The sequence below is a fragment of the Anas acuta genome, chromosome 2, assembly GCF_963932015.1.
Source record: "Anas acuta chromosome 2, bAnaAcu1.1, whole genome shotgun sequence".
NCBI lineage: Eukaryota > Metazoa > Chordata > Aves > Anseriformes > Anatidae > Anas > Anas acuta.
Window position 1 is genome coordinate 55,296,722 of NC_088980.1, and position 5,106 is coordinate 55,301,827.

The window sequence follows — 5,106 nt, forward strand, 5'->3', positions numbered from 1 at the left end:
TGGAGCTACAGACTCAAAACATCTTTGCTGCTGTGTAATCATTACAGAAGAAAGTAAATGAAACCAGAAATCACGTAAACAAAAAATAGTAAGTGGATACTGAAGTAAGAGTTTTAAATTCTCAGTGATTCAATATATATATATATATATATATATATATATATATATTCCTTTCATTCAACAGACTGACAGTCTTGTGAGTTCACAGGAACTTGCCAGACACTGGGAATACTTTCAACAGACATATCATTTACCATTTCTTCAAATTTGCACAGTATTCTGGTGAATCTCAAAATGCTGACACAACTGAATTAAAATAATAATAATAATAAATACTTTACAGACAGAAAACACGCTCATAAAATCATCTACAGGAAAATCCACACATTTGCAGCCTTTGTAAGACTGCAGAAGCTCCTGGGTCTTCTAAGAGACCTCAAATTACTCAAATTACTATGAGTAATTTGGTTTTGGCTGTCACAGAATGATATGACAAATTAAAACAAAGTTGCTATGCATTTTCATATTTCTTTTTCAAAACAAACAGTACAGAAAAACTGCAAAAAAGAAACACCTTTCAAGTTAATTTTAGATGCTGTAGTAATGAAATATTATTTTCTCTCTTGCCCTTGATGACAGCACAGATATCACAAACATTAAAGAGCTAGTATCAACAAAAGTGATAGGGAAGATTCATACAAAAAGAGAGCTGTCTCATATTGCTTCTTGGTGCCCTCAATAACAGTGCCTGTGTTTCTGAAGTAGCTCATCACGCCATAGGTGAATTTGGTGGCTTTGGGACTGTATCTGATTTTCTATAATGGAAGTTCTGTGATTTGGCTTTGTTAGGCTATTAAGGCATAACAGGAATAAATCCCAAGCAGTACATTACATCTCTAAGCAGGAATCCTTTCATGGAGATCCTTTAAAACTCTTTGACCTTTCACAAGTGCAACCATTTAAAACTTATTTCTAGTATTAGCAGGGACATTATTATTAATATTAAATAATGAACTGAATTTGGGGATTGGACTAGATGATCTTTCAAGGTCCCTTCCAATCTCTAACATTCTCTGTGATTCTGTGTGAATTACTGAACAATAAAATAAAATAAAACAAAATAAAACAAAACAAAACAAAACAAAATAAAATAAAATAAAATGTTAATCTGTTTTCTAAGGATATGGTGAGTTGGCACAGCCATAGCAATGCTATTGGAAAAGATGTTCAACCACATCAGCCTCCCAAAACAAATAAATAGTGTGAAAGAAACATTAATTAATTTTCCCTTCCTCCTGATTATGATTTACAGAAAAGGCTTATCTGATTATGATTTTACAGAAAAGAGCACCTAGTCACCAGAGAAAAATAAGCAAGAACTGGATTTTGGTCATGTATCGCAACCTGAAATACATATATAAGGGAATCTTGTTTGGATCCCCCCAGAAATTCTGAAATGTTTTGTAAAGTAATACACTGGAAAAATCCTAGAGGGCAGCTAACTATTGGTGCAAAAAATAAGCAAGATTCTCAATGCATTATTCAAACAAGAAACTGTTCATTTATGAAGACAGTGACAGGCTACTTAATAGTAACCATTTATTTTGACACTGCCAAATAGTAAATAAAAATGCTTTCAGGTGACATGTGGAAGCATCATTACGACCTTGAGAATGTTTTGCCTGAGGAACGATCATCAGACATTTTTTATGAAATAAGTGTCCTAGGAAGACAAAGACAAATATTCAGAAGATCAAAACAGAAAAACAGCCATGGAATATTTTTTTTCCTAGCTGCATTTTGCACAGAAAATCCCAAAGGACTGCTTCAGCAACATCACTCCTGCTGTTCATCCCTGTTTTATAGCCAACTGAAGGTATCCTGCTGCTCAGTTATTTCTGTAATGGCACATGATTTCCACCAGCTGGTCCTTCTCCTTCCTGTGAAAACAGCTTCAGCTGAAGAATTCTTGCACATCATTTTTCTCTGTCAGTCTCATGGTCCTTAACTGCAATCACATGAAGCTTGTTTCAAGTTAGGTTTTAACATAAAATAAAATATCTGCTGGTGTTACAAATCTGAAAACAAATAGAAGCTTTAGCTGGCTGAAGTACAGACTGCAGGAGTTGGGTTGACCCAAAATGAGTTTTAAATTTCTCCCCTCACCCCATGCTACCAGCATTGTTCATCTCCCCACCTGCTGTATGGGAAAGCTGGTCTACAGGACTCTAACTTGGGCAACTGAAAGAAAGAGAAAGACTTGCATACATACAACCACCTGAAAATCAGTCCTTTTGCCTCCAGAGCTTCCTGGAACAGTGTCACTCTTGTATTGCTACCTGTCCTGGCTCCTCAGGGAGCCCCTCAAACAAACCACAAGTCCCATCACAACCAGGCTACCAGGGAAGCAGTGGCCTCCTTTCCCACTCTATGCCCTTCTTTACACTGTTGCATCTGGGCTGATGTATCCCTTATTTTCTCTCAGGACACCAAACCCAAAAGGTGCCTTGTTAGCACCCTCCCCTTCACCATTCTCTGTGAGCACCTCACCTGCTATCTGGCCACTGTGCAAAGCCAGTGCTTCTTCCTCTTTACAAGGCACGAGAGAGAAAAGAAAATCCACCTCTTGCCCTGTTTTTTGCTTTTTCTTCTCCTTTGAGGCGATCCCATCCACTCAACTGTCTCGCTTCCTGGCCCCTGACTTTAGGTACGAACTTTGGCTGAAAATCTGATAAATCCCTGGGGCTCCAGCTGAACAGCTTTCTGCCCTGCACCACAGGGGATGCTGGAAGAAAAGAGCCCCAAAGGCAGAAGAGGAAGGTGTTATACAGATGTGTCCTATTTACCATGAGTCATGAGGGCTGCCAAAGGCCAAACTACACACTCTCCAGTCACCAGTCAGGAAAGAAAGGAAGCAAAAAAGCAATAGTCAAGCAACTACGTACCAGGAAGGGTACTCTGAGCTGTGCTGCCTTGCAGGGCATTTTCTGAGGGACAGATAGAACCCTTCAGGGACAACCACAAGTGATTTCTGAGAAGGGGATATCCGGAAATGTAAGAAGTGCATTTCTCCATCAGAACATCACAGAGAGAAGAATTATCTGGTCCAGTCAGATAAATTAGGTGGGATGAGATTTGTGGTGCATTTCAAGAGTAAATAGTATAGCCACAGGGCAACCACAAACACAGACCCATGAAGATATTACAAGAGATTCCAAGCCTCTAATTTCCCCACTGTAACAGCTAAAAAGAGATGATAAGGCAGAGTTCACTAACAGATTTTTGTGTGGTATCTCCACTGCTTCTGTAAATGATTGATGAGGAAATAGTATGAAATAATGAAGTTGATGAAAGTGTTTACATGGTGTTGCCTTTGGTTCAATGATTTCTCCTGAGGAGAATGCAGAGCAGTTGCAGAATGGTGTACCAGCTGCTTTTTCTGAATTTTAAGGCCACAGGCTCAGGAAGGTGCCTTTTCAAACTTGCTGGGAACTGAGCGTAGCTTCTGTATACCCATGAAACCCTATGTGTGTGTAACTGTTGAACGCATAGAGTTCTCTTCCTAGAGACACTTAAGTCCTATAAAACTGTTTTCAAGTTACCACATTCCTGGGAAAGGGTGCTATTTGAGAGAAAATATCCCCATACAATTTACAAGCAGCACATTGCCAAGACCTTCCCCACATTAGCACCCAGCAGCATTGACTGTACCTATGTCTAACTGATGGCCAACTGATATTTTACAAATCTACATACATGGTTTTCAGGATGATAAAAGATTGCCTTGACAAGATAGATGTACATTTCTAACTGGTCCAAAACCAGCCAATGCAGAATACTGGAGTCTTAAGTACTGTTTGTATCTGAAGGGCAGAATAAGTGCTAAGTGAGTTGATCTTTATCCCACTACCCCACAGGAGCTAGCTCAGGCAGAGCCAAAACAGAGCCATACAATGGATTACAAGATAGTGAAGATACCGTTCATATTGCCAAAGACCAATTACAAGAGAAGAAACTGGCACTGTCCCCTAAACCTCTCAAAGGACAACAGCCTCTCCCTCAGGCCAGAGGCAGATCTTGTTCATAATCCCCTCTGCTTCCTGCTCCTACCTGCTTCTGGGAGTTCTCAGCTTTTCTAATGAGTCTGATTGTACAAACTAAACAAAACACACCCTGCAAACAGCTGGAAAAAAAAAAAAAAAAAAAAAAAAAAAAAAAAAAAAGAAACTGAACTGCACTGTAGCTTCAAGCTCGAACAATGCTGCACCAGTTCCCAGCGCTAGGGCCCAATGCAGCAACTGCTCCTCGCAGTGTTCCCAGAGCTGGGAACAGGCGGCTCAGCTCTGCCTCCAAGCTCCCAGGTCCCCCACGCCAACTTTCTCTCTGACACCGACATCTTGTGGCCAACTGCGGACATGACAACGCTCCTGCTCTAATGGAGATGGATGGGGCCTTACTTTCATGCTCAATTCCCTTTGGGGGAATTAAATTCCTCTTGGGGGAATCCCACTGTGGGTTTCGTTAATCTCTCTACAGGCCAGCTGGATCAGAGTCAGAGCCCTATAAACTAAAAAGGATTAGAGTCAACAATGTGCTGAACTTCAGCAAGCTTAACTTCCCCATACAGAAAGCAGGCAGGACAAGCAGTTATCCATACAAGAGGTGAAAAAATAAATTGTGAAAAAGTGAGTAATTCTAGCAGTATTTACCATTAAGGTTCTGTTACTTCTATTATTTTAATGGAGATGTCAACATTGTAGCACTGATGCTGATGTGACTGCTTTTGTATGTAGAAGGCACTAAAATCTGACCTTGCTGAAAGGTTCCAATGTTTATTCCAAATTCATTTACCAGTAAATACCATTAAAGGGATCTACTTGTATATACATCAGCTGAAGAATTTATAATGTTATAAACTCTAGTTTAGATATAAGTTACAGAGTTATATTGGATTTGTAGTCATCCAAATTTAGAAGCCTTCTAACTTCACAGAGCAATCTGTTCTAATCCATTAGCCATTGTGTTTTACGATTAGGACATAGAAGTCTTTGAAGAAAAATACTATTAAGAGACAACATTCAGGCTATTTATCTCAATGAGCACACA

The 5,106-nt window shown here is 39.6% G+C and overlaps 1 long non-coding RNA gene across 1 annotated transcript; it reads right to left on the reverse strand.

The window, feature by feature from the left end:
• Window positions 1-1,505: 1,505 nt before the first annotated feature.
• On the reverse strand, window positions 1,506-2,920 carry LOC137852760 (uncharacterized). Its single transcript, XR_011094026.1, has 2 exons — window positions 2,551-2,920; window positions 1,506-2,008 (listed from the first exon to the last, which is right to left on the reverse strand). It is a non-coding gene; the product is annotated as an uncharacterized lncRNA (long non-coding RNA).
• Between the last annotated feature and the right edge of the window lie 2,186 nt (window positions 2,921-5,106).